We start from the raw sequence: 22,383 nt of genomic DNA on the forward strand, positions 1-22,383 counted from the left end.
TACTGAGGTAGGGACGGGTGTAAGAATAGACAGGAGTGACTGAGATAGGGACGGGTTTCAGAACAGACAGGATTGACTGAGGTAGGGACGCGTTACAGTACAGACAGGAGTGACTGATGTATGGACGTGTTTCAAAACACACAGGAGTGACTGAGGTAGGGACGGGTTACAGTACAGACCGGAGTTACTGAGGTAGGGACGAGTTACAGTACAGACAGGAGTGACTGATGTAGGAACGGGTTACAGTACAGACAGGAGTGACTGATGTAGGGACAGGTTACAGTACACACTGGAGTGACTGACGTAGGGACGGGTGTCAGTATAGACAGGAGTGACGGAGGTAGCGACGGGTTACAGTACTGACAGGAATGACATGGGAAGGGACGGGTTACAGTACAGACAGGAGGGACATAGGAAGGGACGGGTTCCAGTATAGACAGGAGTGACGGAGATAGCGACGGGTTACAGTACTGACAGGAGGGACTGAGGTAGCGACGGGTTACAGTAGTGACAAGAGTGACTGAGGTAGGGACGGGTGTCAGTACAGACAGGAGTGACTGAGGTAGGGACGGGTTACAGTATAGACAGGAGTGACGGAGATAGCGACGGGTTACAGTACTGACAGGAGTGACTGAGGTAGCGACGGGTTACAGTAGTGACAAGAGTGACTGAGGTAGGGACGGGTGTCAGTACAGACAGGAGTGACTGAGGGAGGGACGGGTTACATTATAGACAGGAGTGACTGAGGTAGGGACGGGTTGCAGTACAGACAGGAGTGACATGGGAAGGGACGGGTTACAGTGTAGACAGGGGTGACGGAGGTAGCGACGGGTTACAGTACTGACAGGAGTGACTGAGGTAGCGACGGGTTACAGTAGTGACAGGAGTGACTGAGGTAGGGACGGGTGTCAGTACAGACAGGAGTGACTGAGGGAGGGACGGGTTACAGTATAGACAGGAGGGACTGAGGGAGGGACGGGTTACAGTATAGACAGGAGAGACTGAGGTAGGGACGGGTGTCAGTATAGCCAGGAGTGACTTAGGTAGGGACGGGTTACAGTACAGACAGGAGTGACGGAGGTAGGGACGGGTGTCAATAGAGGCAGGAGTGACTGAGGTAGGGACTGGTTACAGTATAGACAGGAGTGACGGAGGTAGGGACGGGTTACAGTATAGATACTAGTAATATAAGGAGAGGCGGATTTAGTAGACAATATTTATTTGAGGTAATTATCTTGTTTTATTTGGATTTGACCCGTTTTGATTAAGACCAGCATGAATGTTCATAAAAAGATATTTATTATCGATGTTATTACACGTCCTGTGACGTCAAAATTAAGAAAATAGTCTTCACATAACGACACTGTAATTAATTTCATTAGAATAAAATGTCCAAAGGAAAAAAAATGACAATGGTTGAACGACTCTTGATGGAAGCGGCTTGATGACAGAAGCTTAATTAATCAAACGAAATTTTGCAAAATAATGAAGCTGATTGGTTTTTACGATTGAACCTTGTCAGTTTTACGTGGAAAACTTCCCTCGACTATGTTAAAAACCACAAAAACACATAAGATGATAATTTGATGGCAAAATAATACGAAAAGAAAACGATGCCGAGATATATGTGAGATACATGTAGTTCAAAACGATTAAATCCCTGCATATATTGGGAACTTCTGTTTGATATTATTTGCGATATCTGTGAACACATATGTACCTGATCCATCCGTACAATATTCTCACACATTCTTACGTACGTCTAAAATTCCTCGGCACACATATCGCGCTTCTAAACACGTCACAGGATTCGTTTTTATGTGTCATTTGATTTCTCGTGTTTTCATCTTATGACGTCATCAGCGGGATCCATTTCAATCCACAATCAGTGTAGTGGTTAGCGGCGCTTTGTCTTCCTCTGTGGGATTTCTGATTGAATATTGTGAGCACATCAGCAGTTCATTTCAACACTTAACACCAATTGTGACAAATTCAAAAGTACATGTACATCGCTTTAGAACTAACCTAGTAGGATATCTCGGTAGAGTACGTTCTCGTTATTACGACATCAGGAAACTTGGTTCAAATAAATATCGTTATTACCATGTCAGACAACTTGGTAGAGTGAAAATATAGAGCAACTCGGTAGAAAAACATCTCGTTATAACGAAATCGGGAAACTCTGTACTGTAAATTCTCCTTATCACGCCGATGCACACAACTCGGTAGAATGATCCGGTTCAGTAAATTATCTTTATTACTACGACACACAACTCAGTAGGACGATTCCTGTTATATCCAAATCGTATAATTCAGTAGAATTGCAATGTCAAAAGAACATAACACCGACATTCGGTGTTAAAAATACGCTTGAAAGTAAAATCATCGTCATTGTTGATATTGAAGGTTTTGAACCGAAGGAAAGGTTTTCCTGCTTGAATACATCGGACAGATACGATAACAACAAACAGAGGATGGCCTTAGCTTAGTTTGTGTAATTCGGTCGAAGTTACCCCGCTGGTCGAAGTTTCCCCGCTGATCGAAGTATTACCACCTTACCCTACACTGCAGAGTGACGTTAGAGTGATTCTTGTTAGTGCGACGTCGGATAAAATAGAACAATAAGGTATCGTTATATAACGACGTTGGACAACACGACAGAGAAAAACTGAACATGTGTAATCCTGAAACCTGTATAAACAAGGACTTCAACTAGGCCCAGTCTTCTTTTACCTAGGTTTGTACCGTTCAGCCAATCCATTTTGCACCGAACGGCCATTTTGTTTTACTGAAATACGTAATCCGTGAGAACCTGTTTATCGGCTTATGGATCAACACTCGGCTTTAACACGATATATGAAAAGGTATATGGTTCCCATCACGACCATGTGCAAGCCATGGGTTTTCTACGGGTACTCCAGTATCCTCTCACATTAAGAAACCCTAAGACCCCATATACGCGCTACCATCGAGGCCAAGAAGAGTGACACATATACATTTGTTAGTTGACGAAGATTTTGTTTCATAATTGTTTTGAGATAAAGAAAGTTAAGTTTAAATTTTATTCATCATCCAAGTTGTTTCGGGTTTTGTTGCAAAACGTTTTGAACACCAGAAGCCGAATTTTAAAATTCCTTGTCTCTTATCAAGTTACAAGAAAAAAGCGACGCCTTTTAATCGGGCGGCAGAAATTTTGAGTCCTAGAACATACCTGCTGATGTTAAAATTTTCATACTTAATAATTAAGGAAAGATCAGTAATGAAACACTTGTCCTTCATTTGTAATTGAGTGGTGTAACTTGATGCAATCCGTTTTTCTGTAGCTATAATTACACAACTTTGAGACACATTGTGTTGAAATTTGAACCAGTATTAATTTTGTAACAAATGAAATCCAAAAGAAAACCACACACATATTTGTCATGGGATTCACCGTGACTACCATCTAATAAATAACACGGAATACACATTTTTCGTCATATATCCTGAAAAAGTACCTTTTCGGCTATTCACATAATGTCAGGCTGATAAGGCTTGTGTCTATAAAGGGTCTGGTAATAATTTGGAATTTCTATACACGACAGGTGATGGCGATATGGACAATCTCTTATCGATTTTCTTACAGCTATGGCAGTAACGAGATGAATTGAGTTTAATTCCTTGGTCTGTAGAAGTTGGATATTTTTAATAACGCGTATATTTTCAGAAGTGTTAGATGTAATTTAAATATCTTTTTACAGATAGACCAACATGACTAGACCAAGCTAAAATCGCTAATGTCACTTCTTGCAACTTCGAGACACACAAAAATATAGATTATTATTGGGGTTGTTTAATTACATGTTAGTAGATGACGACAGAGAATAGATATCATGTTTGAGATAACATATACAGAGTTGATTATATAACCACTTAAACATTCCATTCAGCCCTCGAGTGCAAAATCAGTCACTCGAGGGCTCATGAGGGTTGTTGTATCAAAATGGCCATAATATAGACCGTTTATCATATATTTGTTATACATTACAAACAATCGTTTGACATTTCCTTTGCCCCCCCCCCCCCCATAAAACTTGAATAAGTTGAAATTCAACTAAATCAAACCAATAAATATGTAAAATAAATATTGTCTCTTGAAATGTGCTAAGCGTACATTCTATAGGCGCAAATTCTTACTTAAACCACAAAGATAGATAAATTTAAACACGTTGCATCTCTGGTAAACGTCGTACACTTAAACATAATACATACTATTTATGTGTAATAAATGAGGCTATTTATTAAGTATTTAACGGTCCATTTGATACGATTGTTTAAAAGCATTTTAAGTATGTTTAGAGAGTTATGGGCAATGACAAACATATAAAAAAAAAATATTTTAAATAAAAATAAATACAATGTACAAGTAATGACAAAACAGTTACATATATGCTTGGATACATTTATTGCAAAGCAACGAGAAAAACGTATAGAAATCCGGAACCATGCACACGGTATCCGCTTTCCAGATTGACACTCGGGTGGTAATAGCGACGGCCTTTAAAAATAGTCAAACTGGATCTAGCTGTCTTAAAATATTAACTAAAACTCGTCTTCTATATGAATTATTTACTGTACGTATTTCTCGTCTTAAAATATTTATATAGTCAAAATGACATAAGTTTCCCTTACATAAAACTTCGTTGTCGAAGTTTTGTTTTCAACTTAACACATGTTATAAATGAGTTGTTTGTTTTCCCAGATCAGCGATCCGGCTGATAAATCAGAGGTTAATACATGGCGCGTAGCAGGCAGATATGGATCGGACCGAGGGATGACCTATGCACTGTTAGTAGTATCGCATATGCAAAGCGGCTAGATCAGAGATAAGTACAAAATAAGCAGCTTCTCCTCAATTCAGGACCGACGTCAGTTCACCCGGGTTTGCTGTTCCGTATTTGGTTCACCGTTTACAATACTCCTGTCGGCGGCAGTCAACAAACCATTACGAGCGAAGCACGTACGAAGCTTCTCAAAGAAAATCAACAATGTACATATTACAATGATGTTTTTGTTTGGTTATTTTCTTAAAAATAATAAGAAAATAACAAACACATAAACTTAAAAGCATTATGATGTATACCCATAAGATGGCACATACAATTACAATTGATTGATTTTCATAATTAAAACTGTTGAATTGAACCAGTTCCTTGGCACGTTTTAAAGTGTGAAATGGAAAGGTTAGGATACGAATGTTAGCGTCAAACTTGTTATTATTATCATTCGGACGTTGGCCCAGGTGGACTGATATCAAAACAATTAGACAAACGGTATGGAATCAAAATAATCATAAAAAAACTTCTAATCATAATAGACTTATATTTCAATACAGACTTTTATATTTGCCACAGTAGATGTTTCCGGTTTTAGCCCTCACATCCTCAATGTTTAATAATGATATGACAATAATAATAATATACAACATTTATATAGCGCCCTATATAATTTGTAAAACAACTTTACAACATATTGATAATAGTATTAGTTTAAACATATTTTATTGACGTAAATAAGGACAATTAGGATTGAGCACAAGTTTTGCCAACTTAGTAATGCCCTCTCCTTAAATACATCATGTTGTATAATACATAATGGGCAGCAGTGAATTAACTTTATCCGATCATATAGTAGAAACAGTGGGGGAAGGAAAGCAAGAAAAAGTAGGGCAAAAGATAGGTAGGAACATCCCCTAAATATATAAATAATATACAAACACATGTAAATGTTTAAAACAATATTTGATCAACAGTTATCTGACTAGCTGGAATAACATCAATCAACACTTTCATAAACAATTAATAATATAATAGTACATGGGGGTGTATTAGTTATAATTTTGAAACAAAATGGCTTACAATCACCATTACACATTGAGCAAGATGATAATCATCTTATTGTGCACATAAATGAATCAATAACGGGTGGTATGTACATGACGTTTGTGCAAAGAGTCTAAAATGCAGACGTAAAGAGGTGAGTTTTGTCCTTCTTGAATTTGGCCAGGGTATTTGACTTTCAATAGCTAGTAAGCAATATTCCACAGCATGGTCGAAACCCTCCCAAAGCACCTGTTTCCATATAGGTCACAGTTTAACGATTGCATTGGAGCGCAAAGGTAAATACCATTTATCATGCAATGTACACCCCTCGAAATACCTCTTTCAAATAACCTTAAGTTCAAAGTGCCCATTTTAAAATAATCTTTGAATGCCTCTGAAGTTTAATATTGTGTATGTATAATCTGACGCCTGCTCTAAGCAGACATTGGAATAACGGGCTGATACAGAACAGAGAAGTATATTCTGGCTTCATACTGGATATCACATTAAATTTATGGAAATATGGATGTGAAACAGTCATATTACCGGATCTAAGTGTAAGGTAAAAACCCTTCACATTCATTAGACGGTGAAAGAACGTCAGGTGGCATGGCCATCGGTCTGTCACTTACACCCTCGGATTTGCCTTGGGTGACAGGGATAACCACAGGTCGGCCTTAGCGCTGTCATCGTTTTACCAGATCTAGACCTTCTAATGTTTCCTGCTTATGCAAATCTGTTAGCCTTTTCACCCCACCCCCTGTCTTTGTTTTTTAATTTATGAAACCCGAGACATTAAGCGACACATGCATGTAATGCTTGAGTACTGAATATTAAAAATTAGTGAAATTATTGCCGTGATTATCTGATATTGTACATGCACAATACGTAGGTACATATACGTAGATAGGTACGTATACGTAGGTACATATACATGGTACAATATGCGGCGGTGAGACGGAGTAGATCTATACATATGTACAGGTATATATGACGGTGGCTAACTAGAACGCTATTTTATAGGTAGGACAAGGTACGACATGGTCTATGATGTACACATGATGTAGGGCACAGGTTAAATATACGTCGATATTTGCCTGGTAAGTGGTGTGTGACGTGTAAGTACATTGTACTTACGTTGTAAATATTTCAAATAGTTCACGGTTCGTGGCATTGGATGCCGGATGCTATAAGAGTAAACAAGCTTGATTTTTTGGGGAACATAATAAAAAGATGTTGTGTCAAAACTACGTCTACCTGTATAAAACCCCTAGCAGGCATAGTATGTTGATGGGCAATAAACCGGAAAAAAACAACTTACTATCAATGACGTATTATGTTTATATACAAATGAATATGTAAATATGGTGAAACTATTGTTTGAAATGATCGCAACTCGAACCAAATAAGTGAAACTTAAGGAGTTATGGTACCTTATTGTTTATTATCTACAAAAGAGTTTTACATGTTGAAACATGTACACTTATTTCATTCATAAACAGTCATGACTATTATCATCAATAACCGTTGAGATATTGAAAGCGGTGGTAATTTTGACTGGTAATGTGTATTTAAAGTGAGTAACTAAACAATATCTCGATTATTAGAAAAGGCAGCATCTGTCATCAAGCTGTCCATGGACGTTATTTACCTTAAATAACATTTTTTAAATTTCTGCTGCGAGACATACCCTTGTAAACAGGAAGTCTGTCCCTACATCGAGACATCCCCTTTGCGATGATTTGTATATTTCATCATGTATGTTTTATGGGAAAAGACGGATTTTAAGTTTTGAAACTGGTGTCTGATCCCATTTGTATATTTGCAAATAAAATATGTTTAAGTCAAAACATCCCCTGGTAAACAAGAAGTCTGTCTCTACACTTAGACATCCCCTGTCAAACATGAAGTCTGTCTCTACACTTAGGCATGCCCTGGTAAATAGGAGGCCTTTCCCTACACTGAGCCATTCCCTGTTAAACAGGCGGTCTGTCCGTACACAGAGACAATACCTGGTAAACAGGAAGTCTGTCTCTACACTGAGACATTCCCTGGTAAACACGAAGTCTGTCCTTACACAGAGACATTCCCTGGTAAACACGAAGTCTGTCCTTACACAGAGACATTCCCTGGTAAACAGGAAGTCTGTCCTTACACAGAGACATTCCCTGGNCATCCCTACACAGAGACATTCCCTGGTAAACAAGAAGTATGTCTCTGCACTGATACATTTCCTGGTAAACAGGCGGGCGGTCCTTACACAGAGACAATCCCTGGTAAACAGAAAGTCTGTCTCTACAAAGAGACAATCCCTGGTAAACATGAAGTCTGTCCTTACACCGAGGCATCCTCTGGTAACCACGAAGTCTGTCCTTACACCGAGGCATCCTCTGGTAACCACGAAGTCTGTCCTTACACCGAGGCATCCTCTGGTAACCACGAAGTCTGTCCTTACACAAAGACACCCTCTGTTAAACAGGAAGTGTGTCTTTACACAAAGACATCTTCAAAAAAACCCAAAAAGCATATGGCCTACACAGTCCCCAACCACATAGTTACCGGAACGATTGAAATCTATATCCATAATTTAAACTCTGGTGTCTGATCCCATTTGTATATTTGCAAATAAAATATGTTGAAATCAAAACATCCCCTGGTAAACACGAAGGCTGTCCTTACACAGAGAAATTCCCTGGTAAACACGCAGTCTGTCCTTACACAGATACATTCCCTGGTAAACAAGAAGTATGTCTCTGCACTGATACATTTCCTGGTAAACAGGCGGTCTTTCCTTACACAGAGACAATACCTGGTAACCAGGAAGTCTGTCTCTACACCGAACAACATCTGTTAAAAAGGAAGTCTGTCTTTACACAAAGACACTCTCTGTTAAACAGGAAGTCTGGCTCTACACTGAGACATCCCCTGGAAAAGACGAAGCCTGTCCTTACACAAAGACACCCTCTGTTAAATATGAAGTCTGTCTCTACACTGAACAACATCTGTTAAACAGGAAGGCTGTCTTTACACAAAGACTACCTAAAAAAAAAAAAAAAAAAATATATGGCCTACACAGTCACCAACCACATAGTTACCGGAACGATTGAAATCTATATCCATAATTTAAACTCTGGTGTCTGATCCCATTTGTATATTTGCAAATAAAATATGTTTAAATCAAAACAGCCTCTGGTAAACATGAAGTCTGTCCTTACACAAAGACACCCTCTGTTAAATATGAAGTCTGTCTCTACACCGAAACATCCCCTTGTAAACACGAAGTATGTCCTTACAAAGAGACATTCCCTGGTAAACAAGAAGTATGTCTCTGCACTGAGAAATTCCCTGGTAAACACGAAGGCTGTCCTTACACAGAGAAATTCCCTGGTAAACATGAAGTCTGTCTCTACACTTAGACATCCCCTGTCAAACATGAAGTCTGTCTCTACACTTAGACATCCCCTGTCAAACATGAAGTCTGTCTCTACACTGAGAGTTCCCCTCGTAAACACGAAGTATGTCCTTACAAAGAGACATTCCCTGGTATACACTAAGTCTGTCCTTACACAGATACATTCCCTGGTAAACAAGAAGTATGTCTCTGCACTGAGAAATTCCCTGGTAAACACGCAGTCTGTCCTTACACAGATACATTCCCTGGTAAACACGAAGTCTGTCCGTACACAGAGACATTCCCTAGTAAACAGGAAGTATGTCTCAGCACTGAGACATTTCCTGGTAAACAGGCGGGCGGTCCTTACACAGAGACAATCCCTGGTAAACATGAAGTCTGTCCTTACACCGAGGCATCCTCTGGTAACCACGAAGTCTGTCCTTACACAAAGACACCCTCTGTTAAACAGGAAGTATGTCCTTACACAGAGACATTCCCGGGTAAACACGAAGTCTGTCCGTACACAGAGACATTCCCGGGTAAACACGAAGTCTGTCCTTACACCGAGGCATCCTCTGGTAACCACGAAGTCTGTCCTTACACAAAGACACCCTCTGGTAAACATGAAGTCTGTCCTTACACCGAGGCATCCTCTGGTAACCACGAAGTCTGTCCTTACACAGAGACACTACCGGGTAAACAGGAAGTCTGGCTCTACACTGAGACATTTCCTGGTAAACAGGCGGGCGGTCCTTACACAGAGACATCCCCTGGTAAACACGAAGGCTGTCCTTACACAGAGAAATTCCCTGGTAAACATGAAGTCTGTCCTTACACCGAGGCATCCTCTGGTAACCACGAAGTCTGTCCTTACACCGAGGCATCCTCTGGTAACCACGAAGTCTGTCCTTACACAGATACATTCCCTGGTAAACAAGAAGTATGTCTCTGCACTGATACATTTCCTGGTAAACAGGCGGGCGGTCCTTACACAGAGACATTCCCTGGTAAACAAGAAGTATGTCTCTGCACTGAGAAATTCCCTGGTAAACATGAAGTCTGTCCTTACACAAAGACACCCTCTGTTAAATATGAAGTCTGTCTCTACACTTAGACATCCCCTGTCAAACATGAAGTCTGTCTCTACACCGAAACATCCCCTGGTAAACAGGAAGTCTGTCTTTACACAAAGACATCCTCAAAAAAACCCAAAAAGTATATGGCCTACACAGTCACCAACCACATAGTTACCGGAACGCTTGCAATCTATATCCATAATTTAAACTCTTACAAGGCGTTCCTGTTATTTCACACAGTCTATGTGTCTCGACATGAGAACAAAGCTTACAAATGGATCTAACGCCAATTTTAATAATTCAACTTTATCAGGTATTCCAACTTTTTATATTTGCAATAATTACACAGTTTTTAAACTTATTTTATTGTAAACAAACAGTGAACACGTAATACAACAATTAGACAAAATATAGTTCGGTTTCTAGTGTACCATGAATACACAGAATATCATCGTATTTTCTTCACTAGCTACAGGGATAAGACAAGGTTAGAATGCCATTGGTTGACAGGTAAGTTATTTTTTAAAGTTTTAAATAACATTCCAAGTAATCATCAATATATGGAAACCAATATGTAACTGGAATTTGGACATATCACAGTAAGAATTGGAAGCAAACTGAAAACAAGTCGTGTATTTGGTAGAGGTTTAGGAAAACACAAAGTAACACAGAGAAATAAACATTCAGGAAGACAAACTTACAAAATTAAGTCTAAAAACCTGAGAAATGGGAATTTGAAACTGAACATTAGCAAATCACACAGGCTGTTTACTAAGCCATGGTATAAAAAGACACCCATGCACTCAGTTTATGCGGCATTTTCTGCCAATTATAATTTAAAACAAATAATAAAAAGGTGAAAGATCTCAGCCCCAAAGGTTATAGATTTATGAATTTGGATTGTCTGCAATCTCATGTTACCGAGATGACCATGCATGCTTGTCTATGTGTTGGTGCAATGGAAATTGCCAGTGAAGGTAAACCCCAAATTAAGCTGGAAACCGAAGTCCGTTCATTAGGTCTGGCCAGTGTTATGTTGGCACAGTGCCAAGGATGTCTTAAACAGTATAAATTAGAAACCAGCACAAAAGTCCCAGGATCCAAACGCTATGATGTTAATGTTCGTGCTGTTTGGGGCAGCACGGTAACTGGAAATGGTCCTTCTCACTTGAATGAGTTCTTGGCAACTATGAACTCCCCCGGTTTATCTCAGTCAACATTAAGTTCCATAGAAACTGATATTGGAATGTGGTGGCATTCGGTTTTAAGGAAGGACATGTTGCTAGCGGGTCAAGAGGAAAGAAATTTGGCAATTGAGCGCAATGACTTTCATCCAGAAGTCCATGCAATAACTGTAATAACAGATGGTGGTTGGTCCAATTGTGCAGCCAGAATACTGATAGGGAACATACTTGTTTAAAGAATTGACAGCCAGTCGATGGAAAGTGACATAATTTTACAAGGGTTCCTTGAATGTGAAAGCAAACACGGGGTAAGGTACATGAGTGTTGTTGGTGATGGTGATTCTTCCGTTTTTTCAAGAATCAGGGAAGAAGTTCCCTGTTGGAGAGGAGATGTTGCTAAACAAGAATGTGCCAACCATATTCGTAAATGTTATAGATCAAACCTAGAAAAGCTTGTCGTAGACAATCAAGTGTACAAAGGTAAACACCATTTGTCAAATTCTACAAGAGTTAGACTCGTAAGTGCAGTTAGATGTGCCATCCATGTAGTATCTAAAGACTACAATGAACAGAAATTAGATCGTCCCAATGCGATTAAAAGATTGAGTCGTGACATTAAAAAATCAGTTCATCGTGTGTTTGGCAAACATGACCATTGATCTGATTTCTGTCAAGCTAAACTACAACCACCACCATCATCAGCTGATGATAAGCTTCTTCTTCAAATGCAAGTGTTGATGAGGTTAGCTTTGTTGATGAGCAGGTCAGCTTCTGGAAAGAAGGTTCGTCAATATCAGCCCAGGAACAGGCCCGTTATGGAACATCAATTGACTACAGTAAGGTCGAACAGCACATCATTAAGGATGTAACATCACTCCTGGTTAGAATTGAAGAGAAAGCTGATCGTCTCGTCAACAACAGTACCACCAACTTAGTTGAAAGTTGGATGCACATCAGAACCAAGTGTGATGGGGGGAAAGTGCACAACCTGTGTTATCGAGGTTCATGGCACGCACGTTGCTACGGTGGGGCGCTTAGGATGAATCTATGTCCACAGTGGGCTTGCAAGGTGTGGGAGTCAACAACTGCTTCAGAGCCTGTGTGCTAATTCAGGAAAGTTTACGCTCGCCATGAAAAGACCCTAGCAAATTCAGTGCCTCACAAGTCCAAGCCCTATGTTCAAGAGCGCCGCTAGAAGAAGAAGATGTCAGCCATCAAATCAAGCACCACTAAGAAGGCCCGACAAGCTTATGGTGCAGAAGCTATAGATGTAAGCGTTGATGTATACACTAAAGAATTGGAAACATTAAAACAGCAATATTTGGACAAACATATCAACATTTCGGCCCAACAGTCCGACAAAATTACTAAATCAACAATTCAACAATCCCAGTCTGGTATTTGGCATTCAGAAGAAAAAAAAGAGTCACAGCTTCAAATTTTGAATCGATGGTTAAAAGAAACCCATCATTACCTATTCAGAAATTTGTGCGCAACCTGCTCTATAGTTCATTCCATGGAAATCGGTATACAAGAAATGGAATTCTTCAGGAAGATACCACAATAGTGGAATATAAAATGAAAAGGGCTGACAAAGGGGAAAACATACATGTTGAGCGCAGTGGATTAGTGAGGCATCCTATTCACAAATATTTGGCAGGAAGTCCAGATGGCGTAGTTTTTACTTCCACTTGAGAAACTGGACTCTTGCAGATCAAACATTTGCTTCATTCGAAACCATTGAATCTTTGGCAGGCTTCAAAAAACAAACATTTCTGTTTAGAAAACTCCGAGGGAAAACTCAAACTAAAAACAACTCATATTTATTATTATCAGTGTCATGGCCTTCTAAACATATGCAACAAAGAGTGGATTGATTTTGTGGTTCGCACCTTAAATCCTCACCAACTGTTTATACAATGGATAAATAAGAATGACAATGTTTGGCAGAACATTATGCTCCCACATCTGACGTCTTTTTACAACAACGTACTACTTCCAGAACTTGCTTGTCCAAGAGAAGGCAAAAGTCCAGGCATACGAGAACTTGGAATATGGGTATGTTATGACATGTATTTTTACATTCAGTGCAATATTGACAATGCATATACAACATGTGAATACAGTATGAATATAAAGTGATATAAGGTTAAGTTCAGTCACACAGGGAGTGTTGTACATGTTTATTAAGCAATTTGGTAAGTAAATATTCATATCAATTTTTTATGATGTGTATGTATGACTAGTAGCTGTATTTTGTTTTAATGTTTTGGCATATACATTGTTCACTGATGCATGTACATGAACTGTACATGTATAGTGTTTAATTTAAAGGGATTGAATTTTATGCTGTTGCTAGATCATCTGTTATTGTTCAAGTCAGCATATCCTTACCGTTGGCTGGTGGTTTCAAAATTTACTGTACAAATAAATCTTGCAAGTCATAAACAAGATATGACCTACACTAAGTTAAACTGACTATTGCCAGCAACTATTGTTTTGCCCTTTGAAGGCTCACCATGAGTACCGGTATAATTAAATATAATAATATATATATAATCATCATTCTGTATTACCAACAATACAGCTTTTGAAAATTGAACTATAAAAAAGGTAATTACATGAAGTAATTTAATACTTTGGACTGAACTGAAGTTTAATGTTCATTATTGCCAAACACACGTTCAGTGACAGTAATTATCTAAGGTTAATACATTGTGAATGACACTTCTTATACCCTATGTTAATTTGTATATTTACAGTATGTGGCATCAGAAAAACAAAATCAACTTCGTACAAAAGGAACTCGGAAAAGAAAGTCAACTGCAGGAAAAGGAAGACAGTACAAGAAGGGTCGTCTGTAGAGGTCTGACAGTGGTGACGCTGAACCACAGAGACTCGTACCAGTTCGTAACAGGAAGCTAAGCATAGATGTTAATAACCAACCATTTAGTCTAAACAGTTTGTGGTGTTTTGTTCCTCTGTAAAGCAATGGATGTGTTGTCAAAGTCAAATACACATTAAAAACACTTCATATGCTTAAATTATAACTAAATAAATCAGTATATGTTATTGTATCTTTCTATTTATATTTTAGGAGAACAAGACAGAGACCTATACAATTTGTAGGCAGGACCATTAAACATGAGTGGGTTATTGATGAAACTTCACAACTGAAAGAGTGGTATAGGGGGAATGTATTATCTGTATTGTCTGGAAATGATGGTGCTGTGAATTCAGTATATGAAGTGCTGTATGAAGGCGAAGCCGAACCGTATGAAGTAGATCATCAGTGCAGTTCTGTGACCTATAGTTAATCATTTGTTTGGATAATAGTAAAGGTATTTAAGATTATCTTTTTGCATTATTAGCTCATATAGTTGTATCTGATGAGATCTGATAAAAAAAAAAAGTTTTTTTTTTTTTTTTAAAGTAACATAATTTATTTATTAATGAAGACAATTCATATTCAATACATTGGTCAAGGCTGCGTTAAAACAAAGGGATACGTAATATAAACGTAAATGTATGTTTTGGTTATTATATTTATGTCAAATGCCATGGTGAAGTTTTGTGTGTTAAGTTTAATTTGGAGCAGTCTGATATAATATCCACATTTTTAAACAACACTATTTTTGAAACAAATTATATTTTGTACAATTACAGTATTTGGAATCCAAATACATCACGCAACAGAAATAGAAACACACGAGGAAATCAACAGCATTAATTTGAAACCAAGTCGGACAAGAAAGGACCCAAGATGAACAGACTCTTATATAGAAACAATTGCCTCCATGGCCAAATAGAAAATTAGCTATCTCCCTAGACAAGGATTGCGGATTTGAGTGCGCCGGAGGTTGTGTCGGCTGATCTTATTTGCTTTACTTTATGGAATTCCTATACCACTGGCAAAAACTGTAAAATGGAATTGCATATTTTTTTCCGGTATCATTACGCTTTGATAAATCAGTTATTAAAAAAAACAACATAACTTACGCTGTAAATGTATGGAATACATCAAGTGTTCTGATAGTCTCAGACGTTCAACCAAACTCTTGTGGTCTGGTTGACGCTAAACTGTGAACTACAAGTGTCAAGTGTCTGGTTGAACGAGACTAGTTTTCTGAGTGTAAAATTGCAACCGGTCACTGACCAGGTTTCGGACGTTGCTTGGCTGTCTGAGTGGTTTTACGTCCGCTTTTTCACTTCCAAGTATTTCAAATATGTACTCCAATCATTACACGATTGCTTAAGCCTACTGAGACAGCTGACTAAGGGTCGCGATACAAATATGCCCAGAATAAATTCATGAGAGATACCTGTATGAACGCAAAATTAGTGGAATTCTCTAATGGTTTTTTTCTGGAACGCCTGTATAAAAACAAAATGTCTTGTGATACATAAGATCCATAACATCTTCTTTTTCCTCTCATGCCGTTCATATTGGTTTTCTCCTATTCCTACTCAATATAATAAAATCATTAAAATTGTGTTGCTGTCATTTGAATCTGTTTTGTAGACTCGGACAATTGTGCTGTCCGTGTAATTTCTATGAAGGAAACAGTTATATAAATGTCATGACTTGTTTCTGGATGCCTTTCTTTTGTTACATTCAGCAGAGACATGTTTATTTGTTACAAAACGAAGTAAGTGTAACAGAAAATATAAACTCACCCTTTAAGGGATTACTTGGTGTGAAGCAGGGAGCTGTACTTTAGTCCTTGTGATCTATAATTCTTATATTTTCTTCATATATTATATTTAAAAATGAAGAATCCAACGGCATTCTGAGATGAACATGAAGCTTGCATAGAATACATATCAAAAAAGTTATTTGTCAAGTTTCGTGTATATATCCCAGAGGAATTCCTTTGATGTTGCAACAATCACCGATGAATGATAAAACAAAAACACAAAAAGATGATGAAATCAATGAAACGGCTCTAATTTTCTAGAGGTTGGCAGATGTATAATCATCAGATAATCAAACTTCATATATTCAAAGATTAATTTCACTGTAGTAGAGTTCCAACAATAGGGTCCCGTGACCGTTTTTCCCGGACCAAGGTTTGAAAGTTGATTTTAGTCAATTTGAGGGTGCTGATTTAAATGAGCTGACCTCATGTATCTCGGTCAGAAGGGAAAATTCAAGATGGCCACCAACCGGAGTCTGGTATATCAAAACAATATCATTGTTTTTATATGTCCGTTTTATATGATTCTAGAGTATTTGATGTTTGTAGGGTGAAGTTTTCATTTATCAGCGTAATAACTTGTTAAGTGTATGCGTTAGAACGAAAGTTTTTTTGTTATTTTTGAAGCCAAAAACCAAGATAACCGTTTCGTGTTTCTAATTTGTTATCACGTGATTTACACGAGACAACGACGTTTGATATAAACAAACAAACAAACAAACAAACAGACAGCAAACAGATAAACAAACGCCTGTAAGGCTCAAGTGCTTGTTGTTGTGAAATGTATACTGTTCGTAACACCCACGACAAGTACTGACATGTTATACACGTGGGGTCCTCGTACCGAGTAGGTACGTTTACATAAAGGCTTAACTAGGTACATATGTACGAAACACACTAATCATTCCCAATTTCACTCAATTTTGACAGAAAATTCCGTTTTATTGAGTCTTTAATATTATGCTACTTTTTAATCTGTCGATTTTTCAAGATATTAAAATACAATGATAGCGATTACCTGTGAATGTATGGGTGTGAGAATGTGTCTTTACGAGAATAAAGAATCAGGATTTCCGGTTTTAAGGATCTCTGTTCCATTGCAGACAAACACTTAATAGAGTAATCTCCCAATGAATATATTGTATATGTAACTGTAGCGCAAATGGGCCAGGCTACTTCTCTTGAACAGACAACTCAGTAGGTTGGAGCGACAGTATACATGTTACAATTTGGGGCCTAGTGTGAACCCCTATCTAGCCCCGCTATATTGTTTATATCAGGGGACGTTCCTTCAATGACCAGTAAACATTTCAGTAGTTATTATATATGTGCCCAAATACTAGATACGGAATATCGAGCGGGCTAGGTATCTCTCCTGAGCCTAATATCTAGCGGAATACGTTATGTTCCTGAGCCTAATATCTATGAATTTCTAAATGATTTGGGAAATGTAGTATATTAAACTTTCCCGTAAGTTTGTCGTTAAACTAATACTTTTTAATGACGCTTACACAGCTCTGTTGCTTCGTTAATTTGACGTTATTTTGACGTTAAAGCTTGACGCTGCACGTTGTTCGATTTTAATTTTTTCATCTTCTTATCGCTGATATTGTCATAACTATTAAAATTGAACATTATTGATACATGTTCTAGGATGAAATGATAGTTTTAAGATCACATACACTCAAATAATTAGTTCTGCAGAAAATATTGATGACTGTTTTCATTCACACAGGACGTCTGATAAAATAGAAGCTTTGATTCTAACTGGGTTCAAATTACCGTCAAAACAACCGGAATGCATTCACATTTTACGGACAATACATGGACCAATAATCAAGCCTTTATGTAATTCAATTTAACGTTAACAGTGAGTAACTGAAAAAAAACCGGACTACATACATAACCGTCCTCAATGGCGATAGATAAGCTTGTGTGTACGCGGAGTCTCTAAGGTTCATGAAAAATAATCACATTCGAGCCGCTTATGCTCCGGAGAAATAGATATTGTATTGTTGATACGGTGATGTATTTGGGGGAATGTTTGGACGCGGCTTCTATAATCAGGTTATTCCATCAGACAGTCGCTATAAACATGGAACAACTAGACACTTGTAGACAATTCCCATCAAGGGGTTTGTGAGTTTGTATCTCGTACCCAAGCATTCTATTAAGTGCAAAACATCTATGGTCGCATTCATGTGGGTTTAAGAATATCCCGGTTTTTATAGCTGTATAGTTTATCCAATAGGTTAATCATATTTCTGTACTTTACATTAAACGCCGAAATAAGATAAAGATATTTTAGTTCAAATGTGACGTAAATATATACCGTCATTCATAAACTAAGTCATTCCGGATTTAAATTTTAAGCATCTTGTTTGCTTCCTATTTATTTTAGTGACTTCCTGTAGTATGAGTAAATTATCGTGTGGATTCAGCTCGCGATGAGGAGGGGTTCAAGTTTAAAATGTCAGAATTTAGGTCTCAAATTTCAAAGGTTAAAATATAGAAGACCGTCTTGAAAACGAAATGTCCTTATCCCATCCCATCTCACCAAACACACTTAACGTGCTTCTTTTTTTTACCAGATCTGGTTTGCGTTTTTCATAATTCAAGTACCAATGCACCGGAAACCAAGCTTCGACCATAAAACCTGATACAGGATGCGCGTTCATCCACGTTTTCGCAAATCAAAAATAATAAAGAAGAAAAATCCGTAAATATGATAATACTTATGGCATTTGACTTAAATCATAACGTAAAACGACACAAACCTTAATCGAAAAGGGCAAACTGTACTTTTTAAACTAGTACGCAATGCAACAGAACATTATTTCACAGGTTTATTAAGAAGCTGGATTGTAACGATAAATCAAGAAGCAGTACACGATTGTAACGATAAACCAAGAAGCATCCGATCAATACAGGATCTTAACAATGAACAAGAAACATACGAACAGGCCATTTTGGTAGAGATACGCCGAGACGATCCGAACAGTGAAGGATTGTAACGACAAATCCAGACGATCCGAATAGTACAGGATTATATCGATAAACCAAGAAACACCCGACCAGTTTTGTGTACATGATTGTAACAATAAACCGGTCGATAAACGAAAACAATCCAAACAGAACATCCGATAAGTGCATATGACTGCAACAAAATTATTAATGTATTATATATACCGAAATCAATCCAAACAATATACGGTTGTACAATGTAAGGATAAATCGAGAAACATCCGAACAGTGATTGATAGTATAAAATGCATACCGAGACAATCCGAACTGAATATCTCCCGGTTAAACAAGTATAGATGATCGCAAGATACAGCTTAATGTCAATAAAAAATAGATTGTCATTGACCGTTATCCATTGTTCTGATCTAAGTTCATCCTAGCGGATATTTGCAAGATTAAAAATCAATATTAATCAAATTTGAACTTAAAGGATTCGGTATTAGTGTTTACAAGACTGGGAGAAGCCATAAACAAATGCATTGTGGAATTATATAACGATTGATTTTTAAAAGATTTTATTCAAAGACGCAATTCTCTTCTTCCTCACAGCTAAATGTCCGCGAAACATATTTTTTTTACGATATAATAAACATAACTTAAGCTTCACTGCTGTGTTAAATTAATACACAAACGAATATCAAAGAGGTATGCTTACTTAGCTTACCACGGGCCTGGTACCATACTTGCAGTAGTGCATAAGTGCGGAAATGCATATTTTTTTTTATCTAGGGGAATAACTCGTGGCTTGTTCAAATATCTGCCCGGTCCAATACATTTTACGACGGAGATGCACTTTTAAATGTGAAACATTGATTGCACGGGTTCAAATTGCAAAACTATTTTTTTTTATTGACGATAAATGTTCTTCCTATACATATGGGACTATATTGTTTTGAGTATAGGGGCTCAACACATGTGTGACAAATCCATGAATATTATATTGGATAAAATGACTATAATAAAACAGCTGATTTTAATGGTTCATTTAAATAGTATACAAGAAACAGAACCAATCCTTGATATAAGGTACGGATTACGTCATTCAAACCCTCGGGATGAGATATCAGCCAATTAAAGACCATCGGCGACCTTCGGGTCTTTTCTCAATATTAACTGTATTGCGAGAGTGCAAATACACTTCTTCATTTACCGACATTGCTGCCGGTGTATTGCATACGGAAAGCCCATGCCACACAAGGTGAGGTAAGTACAAGTACAAACACAAGTTGCAGACACGTCCTTGGCCGGTATATACTCTAAAATGTATAACAACTGGGTTTAATGTAAGATATAACCATCAAACCCCCCCTGTAATGGTATCGACGTGTGTTTGTAAGCAGTTATCTCTTGGGGTTGTTCTGACAACAGATGGTTCGTGCTGGGTGTAATCAGGGGAGGTAATACGGTCATTTGATTATGAGGTCAAGTGGTGCGTACGTACCACTAAGAGTGTCAGTCTGTTCACATCGGTGCATGTGTAAACATGTTATGACGTAACACTCATCCTTTTGCTGGTTATGCGGTTAGTATACATGTACGATGTAGATGGTGGCTTATCGCTCTCAAACATTCACGAAGGCACGCGTTCTACACGTGTACTACCTACCGAGCATGGGTTTTTCCGAACGACTACTTGAAAAAACGTTGTCGGCCACATGACAAAATTTGCTGTATACGGTCACGTGACTTAACAAAATCTGCTGTGTACGGATACGTGACTTTACAACATTTGTTTGCTGCTCCGTACTGTCACGTGAATTAATAAACATTGGTACCGTTTCGCACTACAACGTGATCGGGTGGCCCAGTGGATAGACCGACAAAGTAAGGGTGTCACCTGTCCGACTTCCTGTGGTTTCTCCGGGTAGTCCAGTTCTTCAATTAAACAAGTTGATATAAATTGTTTCATAATTGTTGTAAAACGAATACAAAAGTCTATAGTTTGTAGAATAGCACCATCATGTGACTTTACAACAGTGGGATCGGGAAACGAATACACCTGTTGTTATCCACTGCATGTATCGTTCAAGGAGACTAATGCGAGAACCCCCTGCAGAATTGGAGATTTGCTTTGGTGTCCTCTATTTGGGGACACAAAAATGACCAAAATAAATCTGCTGCACCCATTGCAATATTTGGGATCTTTATATTTCTTTCTACTTCTAACTACCTTTTGGCCATAATGTTGAGCGTTCGCCCAGGTGAGGAAGGCAATGAACTCTGTCTCCAGGCTGGGACATACCAAAGTCCTTAAAAATGATAGTTGTTATTCCCTGCTTAACGTTCAGCATTTAGGGGAATGGCAGCAACGGGTGTCAGTATAATGTGACCGGGCGGAATGCTGTGCTGGGTGTCTTCGGTACGGTATTTCAGTGAGATCGCACTATAAAGTCGGCATTAGATCCGAGTTATTACAAGGAGGCAAGCACACCAATATACCCTGTTTCCTGCATACACACACGCAAGCACGCATACACTAAAACACATGGAGACACGTCCTTTAATGACCTTAGATGTTAATAGGACAATAAACAAAATTAAACCAAACCAAACCAAACCAAGGCTGTCAAACATTATATTTCACCCTGAAGAAGAATTTGAATTTGAGAATACAGGTTCTGCACTGAACTGGTCAGTATTTTATTACAAATATGAATTGAAACAGCGACACGATTCGACACTTGCCCTTTGGGAATATTTCACTTCTTAAAGACTCAGTGTATGACAACTTCAGTGCTTCAATACATGCAGTGTCTCTATCCGGCATGTTCCATCCATACGAGAAAATTCAATGCGCCCTACCACTATATTGAAATTATGCACTAATGATATAAAAAAGTGTAAAATCCTATTTAGGTGATCAAGTGTGTATACCTTCTCTGCACTAATGTTACACTTTCAAAGAAAAAAAACAAAAAAAAACAAAAAACAAAAAATCAAATACATGTATGCTTATAATTATATTTCAGATAAGAAATACTTTAAACGAACCCCCACGAGGATGCTCCGACGCAATGAAGTATGAAGTCTGTTCTTAGTAAATAAAAGCAACAAGGAAGATATCTATGACGTCATGATATGATTCAGGTTTAATACTTTTTGCAAAATTAGATATAGTTGCAGAATGTTCAATTATTTGATATATCT

General features: G+C 38.0%; 1 long non-coding RNA gene across 1 annotated transcript in view; it reads left to right on the plus strand.

Annotated features, from left to right (window-relative positions):
• LOC110456654 overlaps positions 1-15,971 on the plus strand; it is a 20,376-nt gene extending 4,405 nt beyond the window's left edge. The window contains exons 2-4 of the long non-coding RNA XR_002463610.1: positions 14,278-14,421; positions 14,613-14,856; positions 15,182-15,971. This is a non-coding gene — a long non-coding RNA (uncharacterized LOC110456654). The remainder of the gene's footprint in view (positions 1-14,277; positions 14,422-14,612; positions 14,857-15,181) is intronic.
• Positions 15,972-22,383: the final 6,412 nt, after the last annotated feature.

This window comes from Mizuhopecten yessoensis, unplaced genomic scaffold (genome assembly GCF_002113885.1).
Source record: "Mizuhopecten yessoensis strain PY_sf001 unplaced genomic scaffold, ASM211388v2 scaffold1029, whole genome shotgun sequence".
Taxonomy (NCBI): Eukaryota; Metazoa; Mollusca; class Bivalvia; order Pectinida; family Pectinidae; genus Mizuhopecten; species Mizuhopecten yessoensis.